Raw genomic sequence first — 14184 nt, 5'->3', positions numbered from 1 at the left:
AGTTCTCCAATTTCAAGAAAGGTACCCAAGGAAACAACAACAGTGCTAAAAAGCGTAGAGATGCTAACCCACCAGCCGAGGTCAGGACTGGTGCTGCTGTGACAACCCTCACCAAAACAGCTATCCGTACGAATTCATTAATATTTAATTAATGCTTGATTACTGTGCTTGCTTACATTGTGGTTAAACTGCTACGTGATTTCTGATACATACATATACATGCATCATACTTTATTACTGTCACTCCATTATTTACACAGAACTATAGTGACAAACTTGATGCACAAAAGCACAGTTAGCACAATGAACGGATAACCCAGTAAACATGCTGACATTGTCAGTATTAGACAGACATTGTCTCTGAGGCCAGTATGAGCCGGGAATAGATTACTACACTAGTAGGGAGTGTAGGGAGGTGAGGATTGTTAAACTGCGTCACTAGGTGATAGTTATAGTGACCGGATGTGCCTAAAACATGCTTTAATTATAAAATTCTATACTTTATTACAAAATTCAGCATTTAACTTGACTAATAAAGTCCAAAAACATGGGAAAATAATATTAGACACTTTCCAAAGTGTTGGGAATTTATTGTGTCAATAAAAGCACTATAAAAGACACTTTAAAGCTTTACTTGACACTTTAACGGATCAACATCCAACCGAACAACCGGACTTTACGCGAAACATAAAAATATTGTCAATGACATTGTTTACACTTTTCTGAGCTAGTTAGGGTCCCCGAACACCCTAACACCCGTTATATTACATAACACACATAATACTCTAATTAACACCATTGGAACTTAACTAGATATTAACCATCCAATTGAAATCTAACCAATAAACCCACGCTTCCGCAAAGCCAGGGTGTGACAGCTTGGTATCAGAGCCACGGTCGTAGCGAACTAGGATTCCTTCTTTAGTCTAGACTACGATCATTAGGGCTCTCACAAAAATGTTTTCATAACATGTTTTCATTGCATACACAAATCGTCCAGATCCAGGATACAAAATGTTTTTACAAACAAAAAGTATGAACACTTTTTCAAGAATTATGATTCAGTCTTATCGACGGGAGGTTGGTCGGGGAGACCAGGGATTCAGTCTTATCGACTGGGAGGTTGGTCGGGGAGACCAGGGATTCAGTCTTATCGACTGGGAGGTTGGTTGGGGAGACCAGGGATTCAGTCTTATCGAATGGGAGGTTGGTCAGGGAGACCAGGGATTCAGTCATGTAGACTGAGGGGCCAATCTTTAAGATTGGGGAGGATAGTCTGAGAGACTAGGAAGTTCAGTCTGAGAGGCTGGGAGGATAGTCTGAGAGACTAGGAAGTTCAGTCTGAGAGGCTGGGAGGATAGTCTGGGGAAGACTAGGATGATTACTTGCTTACATTAATTGAGACTTACATGCTTATTTGATTTAAGGTTGATGTACGTGCATATGTGGTAGTTGTTCGCATACACTAATTGTTAGTAATTACTATGAATATACATGCTACACACCGGCACACATGTCATTCTAATTAAAGAACGAGTTATCAGACATTGATAACCCTACGACCACCGCCACCGATAATGAGACTACATCTGCGCTAGAGACAATTACGTCAGATACTGAGAGTGATCCTGATATGCTAATGACGAGGACGACTTCTAACAGTCCGTGCTACCAGACTTTGGTGATACTTCATCTCTGCTAATGGTTTCTCTGACAAGAATCTTTCTGTCACTCTTGTTTCAATCCATGACCACTCCATCACTGGTCATCCCGATGATGGATACACGATGGTTCCAATCCTCGATGATGCGCCTCCTGCGGACATTTCTACTGAAGGTTGGCTACTCGACAAACAATATATGACTACGTTGGCATGCTTATCGATGGTCCTCCTGCCGATGCCCATAACGATAGAAAATTTGACGAGAACACTGTTACTAACTTCACTTCTTAAGACCCCTGTTAACAAGCCATCCTCTGATTCTAGCATGCATTCAGACTCCTTTGTGTCTATGATACCTGCAACCTTACAAAACAGCTGGATTACAACATTTTACTACTGACACAAGGCGACGATGACATGGCTGCTGCTCAAGACACCACACCGTTACCCGACCCAGAGCCTGCTATTGAGCTAGCTTCTACACCTTTTGGGTCAGCTTGATGTTGCGCCTGCGGAACCTACACCTTTACGTGATCACGATCCTGCTTCTTTTGGTCTGCCAGACATTGCACCCCTTATATCTACCTGCATCGGGCAATCTCCTCATTTGTTGAGAAGTTTGTTTTTACACCCGCAACCGCTGACATTGCTCCTCTTCCCTATGAAGACCGACTTCCATTGCGCCAAGGTGCCTATAACTTTCTTTCAGAATATAACCGCACCCCGGGAAGGTACTTCAGGTCAGTACCCGCATAACGATTCGTCTGCTACAACAGCATATTCCCAACTACACAGGGCGCACCATTTGCTACATTCACCTCTACAACATCGGACGAGCCACTTTGATGGATCATATAACAAGCTATACTGATTTTAGACCCTTGCCATCCCTCTCATTATAACACAGGATGAGTGCTCCTGTAACATCAGATACAGTTTAAGGATACAAGTCGCAGAGTTTTGGCGCTTGAGCTGACACTACGTTCTCCACGCTGTCTATAGTATGTATACTTTAATCCCCCGTATTCACCAAGATTCCTTTTGACGCTCTCACCTGCTGCTATAACGCCTTTCCCAGGTTTTCTTTTGATGCTCGTTCCTTTTACCATCGAGCGGCAAATCAGATGACTACATCGAGGTATATACAAGCTCGCGGAGGAATACAAGCATGTCGACAGTTTACTTTTCTTTCCTCCTACACCTTACTCACCAGTATAGTTGGTTTCTAGATTATGCGGATTGCATTATGCTTGGGTAAAGACACTAACGATAAGCCGGGATTGCGGAGACTTTTGAGGACCACTCCTGACTACGTAATTTTGATGCACTAATATACTTGTTGGACAGGGGTGGGGTGACCCTGTGTCCCTTCTGATGTGATGCATTTTGTAAGACACAGTGATTGTGGCCGGAGGATAATGAAAGCCGATCATCTTTAAACATGTGACAATACTTATGACTAATGACTAATGAAAAACTCCGTCACTATGACCCCACTAAGCACGCTGTTGATCTACATATTTGTGCTATAACTATAATGCTACATGCTTACTTGCTACATTCCTATTTACAAGTGGTGCAATACATGTGATAATATGTGATTGAATGTTATAACAACTGCGTATATGCATATATGTAATACACCCCTGAGGTCTTATTCGTTGAATAGAGACTTGTGTGCTCGCGTCCTTCACAAGACCTGACCTAACCGACTTTCTTCTATGAGGATGTCGACTCAAGGGAACACCGATATCAACCATCCTCTACCTACAACAGAGGCGGAAATGCAAGAGCGCCTCTTACAGGCCATCGCACGGTACGAGGCCCGTCGCTCCGATTGCAGCGGAGGTACCTCAGGAAATATCCCCCCCAACGGTAATGTCTAGTCCTTTAAGACACATTACAAAACGTTTGGACATTTCCACGAGAGCCTTGCTAAGGCCTTACGTGAATAATGTTGCTTACATCACAGGCTGCACCTACAAGCAGTTCTTGGACCACAAACCTCGAGAGTTTGACGGCACTGGGGGTGCCTTAGCCTTCGTGCGCTAGGTTGAAAAGACGGATTCTGTTTTACAATTGAGCAAATGTGACCCCGAACATCAGGTCACGTATATAGCTGGACTATTGGTGGATGAGGCTCTGTCATGGTGGAACCATCAAGTTCGGACAATGGGCGAGACCGCTGCGTATTCTATGACGTGGGACGAACTGAAAGATCTGATGCGTAAGAGATATTGCTCGAGGGCAGAAGTCCAGAAGTTGGAAACAGAACTATGGAACTTGAAAATGGAAGGACCAAAGATAGCGGAGTATGTGCAGAGATTTAACGAATTATCACAAGTTGCTTTACTCCTAGGGGGACCAGAGTTTAAGAGAATCGAACAGTTCATAAGGGGATTGGCACCTTAGATTCTAAGCCTGGTAACAACATCTAAACCTTCAACGATCACCGAGGCTATCAACATAAGCATGGCACTCACGGAAGAAGCAGTTAGACGAGGAGAATTTTCCACTGCGGAGGAGAAAAGGGAGACTGCTATAGAGGCATCTGGGGATAACAAGAGAAAGCTCGCAAATTTCAAGATGGTTACTCGGGGGAGTAGCAAGACGAAGGCCAAAAAGGGAAAAGACTACATGGGTATCCTACCTAAATGCGACAATTGTTTACGTTATCATGTCGGGCGATGTAGATATGGAAAATGTGCTAACTGTGGAAAGAGGGGGCATCCTAAAGAAACTTGTTGGCAAGATACTGAACGTGGTAATGGGGGCCAAGACGGTAGTGAGAATCACGAAGGGGACAACAACTATGACGAATATCAGGGCAGAGCGAGTGACAAACAGAAACGTGCACAAGGATGTTTTAACTGTGGAAGCAAAAAGCATTTCAGAAAATACTGCCCCAGGAAGAATCAGGCACAGGGATAAAAGCTCAGTAGCAGAGCTAGGGGAGCACCCCAGGAATCCAAACGTGGATATCGGTACGTGCCATATTACTTAACATTATGCATCTGTACTGCTAGTTACGGTTGCAAATTTTAGTTTCGCCTCCCTAGAGTTTAAAAATATACTTGGATGAGTAACAAATGAGTTAGATAACCCGTGCTCGATGGAACTAGCTAGTGGGAAGCTAGTGGTAGCCAACGAAGTATTTGGAAATGGCAAGATAGAACCCGGAGAGCGTAAGTTTACGCTAGATCTATTGCTAGTTGAGTTGGGAAGCTTCAATGTGGTAATTGGGATGGATTAGTGGCCAAGCGATCGAGCAAAGATTAATGTTCGCATCCCAATGACAAATGAAGGAACGATCTCGACTCACAAAGCAGGATACGCCTCTACAGATCACGAATTGCTTGAGGGCACGAGAGTTGTTGCGGAAAGGATGTGTTGTTTTATGGCTCATGTCGGGGACAAGGGAGCCGAAGAACTAAAACTTAAAGATACCCCCGTGATCGGAGAATATCCTGAAGTCTTCCTCGAAGACTAGCCAGAATTATCTCTTCAACGACAAGTCGAATTTTTGTATCGATTTGATTCCAGGCGTCGTGCTTGTAGTCAATGCACCCTGAGCGACTCACACCTTCGGAAATGCAAGGATTGACAGCGAAGTTTTAGCAGTGGATAGAGAAGGAAGATAACAGACGAAGATGTCCCTTTTGGGTAACCCCATTTCTGCTCGTCAAAAAGAAGGATGATGATTTTCAAATAAACATCAACTACCAGGAGCCGAACGAGCTAACACACGAGAGTCGGTGACTCTTACTAAGGGTTAACGAACCTCTTACATAACTAACTATGAGGACCCAACTGCTACTACACGACTGATCGATGATCGAGCGTCGTTAGTGGTGAAATTCAGGAAGAAAGTATACCAGGGTGAAACTGTGGGACAATGACTTGTTCTTAGACATAGACAAAACGGTGCTTCCTACACAATGTACAAATCGGATCCACACGGGATACGAAATCTGGAGAATCTAGAAAACTTATATCTAGGACCTTTGGGAACCCAGGACCAAACTCGTAAGGGTTTTACTTAAGAACCATATATGTCAACTCAATCAAACATCATTAACTTGACAAGTTTGTCATTGCAGTTAACAAAACCGAAAGTACTTAAATTTTCTCCGTTGAAGTCTTCACTTTTACTTCTAATGAGTAGATATTTGCATTTCTACTCCCCTCAAAGTAGTTGCATCACGTTGATTTTCTTCGCTGAGAGCGGATACACATTTGTCTTGATACTTGGTCATTTCTTCATTTTAGCAAGTACTCATTGTTTCAGCACTCGGGAACTTTCATGACACACATGCATCATTTGCTAAGCATGTGGTTTTGTTTCGAACAAACACTTCATTGAAATTCAAATATTACCTTGCTAAACCTAATTACTGATTCGTGATTCGAATGACCTACATTATTGTTATTGTTGACTCTTTCGTTATCAAGTCAACACACTTTCTTGAAACCGCTTTCTTTCAAGTTACATTTAAGGTTTATGTTTGCTACCATGCCAAGATTCCCTTGTTGATACGTACGTTTATTGTCAGGTTACGCTGAAACTAAGTTTGATTGCTTGAACTTATTCAGTTCACATGTTTGATTTGAGACGCCATATGATGTATTGAGAGCATCATATTCTAATACTTTGGCAAAGATTCTTTTGTCTCGAGTCGTAGTAAACTTGTTTGGTCTACGACTTCACTAAATCATTGTTGGTTACGACACCTTGTGGGGGTACTTTCCCAAAAATTGAAGCTTGCGCTTATTTGGTTACACACTCCATACGTGGATTTAATTTATTATTTGACAACTTGCCCTAAATCCGTTTTGTTTATCACAATTGAATCGCTCTCGACACACTTGCGTATTGAGGCAAAGGTACATAAATTCATTTCATACCACGATGTACCTCCTAATGATTCCTTCATTACAAATTGAATACCTTGCAGCACCTATAGCTTTCTCACCTTCGATAAAAAATAGTGACTCTTTGATGCTCCATATTCAATTGAAAACCCTATGACATTGTGGGAACCAAAACTCCAGACTTGTTTCGGTACACTTTCATCTGATCTCAAACACGGTGAACTTGTTCAATCACCGCTATTATGAAATTATGTCATTACGACACCTTGTGGTGTCATTACAAACTTGTAGCTTGTGCTAATCATGGTCAACCGTTTCACACAGGACTACATATACTTTTGCTTGACTCATCATTCAAACATTTCTAACGCAACTACTAATTAAGGCAAGGATACACCAGATTCGCTTGTTTTTCACTCGGCGTATTCTCGCAATTCAAAATTTTCAACACACTAAACTTTACCATTCATCTACTTGGGAGTTGACAGATCATTTTACTATTTCATTTAAGTTGTTGATTTTAAATTCATATAGCGGATGCTATGTTTTGTGAAAACTCGATTACATATTGCAATCGACCGTTTGAGGATATTATTAGTCAAAACTCCTCTTTTGTAGACCCCCCTGCTAGCTGGATTACACTAGGCTATACGTCAAGTACGTCTTGTACCTCTGACATCAACTGCTATGAGCACACACCTTTTAACCCTAGGGTTTGGGTTGTTATATATTCTTGGACTCACCAAATGTGAGTAAGGCTTGAATTCGGTTTGATGAGTTTCTATCTCGATATTCTTTATATACATGCACGTGTGACGAAACCATAAGGGGTTAAGGTAGTACAAATTTCGAGGACGCAATTTTCTTAATGGGGGGAGAATGTGACAACCCTCACCAAAATAGGTATCCGTACGAATTAATTAATATTTAATTAATGCTTAATTACTATGCTTGCTTACATTGTGGTTAAACTGCTACGTGATTTTTGATATATACATATATATGCATCATACTTTATTACTGTCACTCCATTATTTACACAGAACTATAGTGACAAACTTGATGCACAAAAGCACAGTTAGCACAATGAACGGATAACCCAGTAAACATGCTGACATTGTCAGTATTAGACAGACACTGTCTCTGAGGCCAGTATGAGCCGGGAATAGATTACTACACTAGTAGGGAGTGTAGGGAGGTGAGGATTGTTAAACTGCGTCACTAGGTGATAGTTATAGTGACCGGATGTGCCTAAAACATGCTTTAATTATAAAATTCTGCACTTTATTACAAAATTCAGCATTTAACTTAACTAATAAAGTGCAAAAACATGGGAAAATAATATTAGACACTTTCCAAAGTGTTGGGAATTTATTGTGTCAATAAAAGCACTGTAAAAGACACTTTAAAGCTTTACTTGACACTTTAACGGATCAACATCCAACCGAACAACCGGACTTTACCCGGAACATAAAAATATTGTCAATGACATTGTTTACACTTTTCTGAGCTAGTTAGGGTCCCCGAACACCCTAACACCCGTTATATTACATAGCACACATAATACTCTAATTAACACCATTGGAACTTAACTAGTTATTAACCATCCAATTGAAATCTAACCAATAAACCCACGCTTCCGCAAAGCCAGGGTGTGACAGCTGCAAGTTCTGAGAACAAAGGGAAATGATACATGGACACTCTGCCCAAGTGTGATGTATGTCAGTTTCATCATGCCGGCCAGTGTAGGTTTAGGAAGTGTGGTAATTATGGATAGAATGGTCACTCGAAGGAAACGTGCTGGGCTGGAAATGGTCGTGGAAATGGTGGTCAAAGGGGAAATGGTAATGGTAATGGAAACCGTGGTGGAAACGGTTATGGGAATAGAAATCAAGGAGGAAATAATAACAACAATCAAGGTGGCACTGGAAACGGCCAAGGTTGCTTTAGTTGTGGTGATGTAGGGCACTTCAAGCGGGATTGCCCAAAGAATAACCAAGCCCAGGGAAGAGTCTTCAACATTGGAGCTAGGGAAGCTCGTCAGGATCCGAACGTAGTCACTTGTACGTTCCCTATTAATCAACATTTTGCATCTGTGCTATTTGATACCGGTGCCGATTATAGCTTTGTATCCCTAGAGTTTAAGAATATACTTGGTTTAGTTGCAAGTAAGTTAGATATCCCGTACTCGATAGAACTAGCTAATGGGAAGCTAGTAGAAGCCAGGGAAGTGATTAGAGGTTGTGTGATAGAGCTTGGAGAGCGTGAGTTTGCGATAGATCTTTTGCCAGTTGAGTTGGGAAGCTTTGACGTAGTAGTTGGGATGGATTGGTCGTCAAGTAATCGAGCTGAAATTTTTTGCCATGAGAAGATTATCAGTATCCCGTTGGTAAATGAAGAGATTATCGCGATTCATGGGGAGAAGCAGGATGCGCCTCTACGAATTATCAGTTGTTTGAAGGCACGGAAGTTTTTGCGTAAAGGATGTGTTGCCTTCTTGGCTCACGTTGTTGGCAAAGAGGCCGAAGAACCGAAGCTTGAAGATATCCCTGTGGTAAGGGAATATCCTGAAGTCTTCCCCGAAGAGTTGCCAGGATTACCTCCTAAACGACAAGTCAAGTTCCGCATTGACTTGGTTCCAGGCGCCGCGCCTGTAACCAAGGGACCTTATCGACTTGCACCTTCAGAGATGCAAGAGTTGTCGACGCAGCTTCAGGAGCTACTGTGTCACACTTTTGCGGAAGCGTGATTATGTGTGACTTGCTTAATATCATTGCATTCAACCATAACAAACAACTATATGATAAAACCAAAGATGTTCATCCATTGATTAAGTTTTAAAACATTACAACAACATTGTTTTAGATTCCAAACATAGACTTCAAATCCAAGGTACAAGCCATTCAGATTGTTTTAGAGTTCCATAAGGACTCGATAAATGACACTAATGAAAACTAGGCTTTAAAATATGTATCCTATCCAGGATAGGGTACATACTCCCAAACCATACGACACCGGATGACACCTTTTATTCCAAACAACACTTGAAAACGTCAACGCCCGCCAGATCCATACTTAGTTTCCTGAAATACATGTAGTTTGAAAACATCAACAAAAGTTGAGCGAGTTCATGTGTTTAGTGTGTGAGCTCGAATAAACTTTGTAATCATCATAAGTAAGTATGTATTTGTAAACCCTTGTATGAAAGCAAACAAGGAAAACAGATCATTAATGGTTTGCAAGGCCATTAATTTGTGTGCAACGACGTAGGAAAGCTCAAACCTTTGCGTATTTCATACCGGGCCACCCGGCTGGAATGACATAGTCACCACATGCGGCCAACTCGCGGACCCATGGGTGGGGCTCGCAACACCCAAATAGATCTATCACTCATGCCCCTCGGTCCTTATAATAGGATTAATGGTCTCAAGTTAACGCCTACCCATTCACATGATCTAACAGTTCATTTCTTGACTAACAAAAATACATCAATATATATTTCCGGTGGCGTATTTATACGTACGAGAATACGTATTTTTATTGCGTTTATTAAGTATCCTTATACTTAATATTTGTATTAACTTTTCCGGAATAATATCTTTAATAAAAATACATCAATATATATTTCCAAAATATATATTTTAGGAAATATTAATTAGAAAAGTTATTTATAACTTTTCCCTTGGCAAAAATATTTATAAATCTCATACAAGTCTCAAAAATAGTATATTTCCAAGTCTAACTTAGAAAATATATATATAAACTTATTTTTACCCAAAAATAATGTATTCCATGTGTATCCAAGAAAATATATTTTCAATCCAAAAATATCGTATTTCATGTTTGTTTGAGAAAATATATATTTTCTTCCAAAAATAATACATCTTCTAATAATTCCAAGAAAAATATATATTTTTTACTTGCCAAAAATGATATATTTTCCCCTTGTTAAAAATATATATATTTTGTAATAATTGTAAAAAACATATTTTTGTTCTTTTGATGTCCGAAATACTTATTACCAAAATATACTTATGGATACATTGTCCGGAATATTTTGTAAGTTATAGTCCTTTGTTTGGTTTCTCCAATATTTTGGGTATAATTTATATGTTCATTCTCTTGGAATTTTGGTAATATTTTGGATTGTAATTTTTGGTATTTTGATGAGTTATATTATTTCAAGTCCTAAAATAATATAACTAGTACACATAATATACAAATATTCACACACATGGTGGCTTCTAAATATATATTTCCTAAATACATATTTAGTCACTTTCATTTATAAAAACCAACCTCCAATATTTATAATTTTTTTGTAACAACATTTATGGCAAACTTTATATGAAAATTCATGGTTAAAAATATAATTGTAAATATTTGTTTAAAAATATTTTTCTAAGTGTTTGATTTTTAGAAAATTTTTTCCATAGTTTCCCCTTAAAAATGGAGGTTTCCATGCTTTCAAAGCATATCATTTTCTTTTGTAAATCAATACAATCAACAACAATTTAATCTACACTTACCAATTTGCCAAGAACAAGCATAAACTACTAACTCATGAACTTGAAAATTTATAAAAGTGTGTAGTAACTTACAAGTGTATTTAGTAAGTCTGTTACCCTTTAAAGTGTGATTGTTTCTTTAAAAACATCATTTTTAAAGAAATTAGTTCTTTACAACTTATAATTACATTTTCTAAAAATGCTTCTTCTTGGATTTTTCTTGTTACATATGTGTTCCCACACTTGATTAGCCACTAAAAATGTGGTTTATTTATTTAAGAACCAAGATTAAGTAAACTTTGTATTTTTAACTTGGTTTGTTGAAAAATCATTCTTGAAATCATAGATTTACAAGACTTTATTCTTACTTTGTTCATCACTTTACAAGAAAAACATTTCGTACTTTCAAGTTCATGATTTTCATGAGGATGATCTATGGATCTTTAATATTTTCATCCTCTCATCTTGCTAGATTATGTTTTTAATCATTATCTAGCAAGATCATATGATGATCTACATAATTAACATAAACAATCAAGCATCAAGTAGCACAACAACACTAAACAACATGATTTCTTAAGATTTTAAGCTTACGTTCATGTTTTATGTTCTTGATTCTTAGTGTTCAACATGTATATTCTTTTAACCAACAAAATATGATGTAAAATGAAGAGTATAGTGTTCTTACTACTAGCTCGAGGCTAGGGATGATCAATACAGAAAATGAAGTGGATAAAAGCAAATAGTGAAGGTCCTTTAGCTTCCAAAGGCTCTAAGCTTCCTTATATGTCTTCTAGCACCCTGTATATGTTTGGATTGAATGGAAAGTGAATGAAGATGATGGATGTGTGGTGATGAGGGTTCGGCCGAGACTAGAAGAGAGGAGAGGAGGAAGATGATTTCAAGTTTAAGTGAAAGAATGAATGGGTTATGTGCCTTTGGTTAAACTTATAATACTCCATCACTTATTTTCCATGGGTTTTTTATGTCTTTAAAGAAGGAACATGATTCAATTTTGTAACAAAATAAAATCTCAAGGTGGGGCCCTTGTTGGCCGTTTACTAGGTGGGTGGGTGGGGGGGTCTAGGCTTAGGTTTAAACTAGTTAGTAAGTTTATGGTTAGAAATCAAGTATCTAGTTAGGTGTTTTGTTATTAGATGTTTATATAGTGTGTTAGGATGTTCGGGGATCATAACTAGCTTGGTGATGTTAAAACAATGCTTCTAGTGAAATTTGGTGTTTCGGGTAGTGTCCGGTTGTTTGGTTGGTTACCGGTTCGTTAAGGTGCTAAACTATGCAGTTTAGTGTGCTTTATGTTACCTTTTATAACAGTTTTGATTCCCGACACTTAGGAAAGCATTCAGGACCATTTAACCATATTTCTGCATGATATTAGTGTGTTTAAATGCTGATTTTGCTGATATTCTGTGGAATTCTGCAGTTTATGTGGGTTTTAGGCATTTTCCGACACTTAAACTATCTCTAGGAAGGTAGTTTTGTGATCCTTATTTTCCTACACACTATACTAGTGTAATACTTGGTTTCTGGCTCATTTTGTGTCTCAATACATTGTTTGTGTATTTACTGAACTCCGTCAGCATTTTTCTGATTTGTCTGATAACTGTGCTACCTTGTTTCGTGCACCATTTGAATCAATAAAGTTTACATGCAATGATGATATGTCATTTGCAATATATGATGCACATGTATGTATATGGCAATAGTTAGGAAGCGATTCAAGTAATTAATTGTAATTCGGCACAATCATTAAGCACTAATCATTGTTTGATAATTGTACGGATGTATGCAAATTTGACAGTTGTCACATTCTCCCCCCCATGTTAAGAAAATTTCGTCCTCGAAATTTAATCTACATTAACTCCTTAAGGTTACCTTATGCGTGTATGGATATGAATAATACCAATGTGATTAACCACGAAACTGAAACAAGACTTATTCGAATCAGGTGAATTTAGGGACATATTGCAACAATAGGAACTCGACAGTTTAAAAGGTATGTGTTTCAGAATTTGTTGTCCAAAAAGATACGAGATGTATAGATGTATATCCTAGTGTAACTTAGTTAACAGGGGTTCCACAAAAGAGGAGTTTCGACCAATATAATTCCAAATGATCGTTTACAATGTGCAAATGAGTTCTAGAAACAATAACATCCGCTAGACGAACTCGGTATCGGCAAGCTCAAATGTAATAGTGACATGAAAGTGATTTGTCAACTTTCGAACAAATGAATGAATAAAATTAGTGTGCTGACATCATTGAGTTGCGAGAATACACCGAAATGAAATATACAACCGAATCTGGTGTATCATTGTCTTAATACATAGTTGCATTAAGAGTGTTTAAAAGACGGGTCAAACATAAAATATACGTAGTTTTGTATGAAACGAGTGACCATGATTAGCACAAGCTACAAGTTTACACCGACACCACAAGGTGTCATAGTGAATGACACAATTCAATAATAGCGGTGACCGAACAAGTTCACCGTGTTTGAAATCAAATGATAGTGTTATGAAGCAAACCTGAAAATTTGATTCAAATGGCATCGTGGGATTTTTCAATTGAATATAGAACACCAAAGAACTACTGTTTTCGATCGAAGATGAAAAAGCAATAAATACTGCAAGGCATTCGATCGATAATGAAAGAATCGTTAGGAGGTACACTGGATTATATAAAATGAACTTATGTACCATTGTCTTAACACACGATTGCGTCAAGACTGCTTTAATCATGATGAAACAGAACGGATTTAGAGCAAGTCAATAAATAAACAATTAAGTCCGTGTATGAAATGCGTAAACGAGATTAGCGCAAGCTGCAATTTAGTGAAAGCATCACCACAAGGTGTCGAATCAACTAACGATCTGATGGAGTCGTAGACCAAACAAGTCTATTACGACTTGGAACAAAAGAAACATTTGCAAAAATAAATTTGAATATGATGCTCTCAATACATCATACGGTGTCTTGAATTGAATATGCGAAATGGACAAGTTCAAGCAATTGAACTTGATTTCAGCGCAATCCGACAATAAACGTATGTATCGACAAGGGAATTTCGGCATGGTTACAAAGATAAACCATGTATGTAACTTGAAAAGAAAAGAAGTTTCA

The sequence above is a fragment of the Helianthus annuus genome, chromosome 17 (assembly GCF_002127325.2).
Source record: "Helianthus annuus cultivar XRQ/B chromosome 17, HanXRQr2.0-SUNRISE, whole genome shotgun sequence".
In the NCBI taxonomy this organism is placed as follows: domain Eukaryota; kingdom Viridiplantae; phylum Streptophyta; class Magnoliopsida; order Asterales; family Asteraceae; genus Helianthus; species Helianthus annuus.
Note: the sequence above shows the minus strand (reverse complement) of the source record.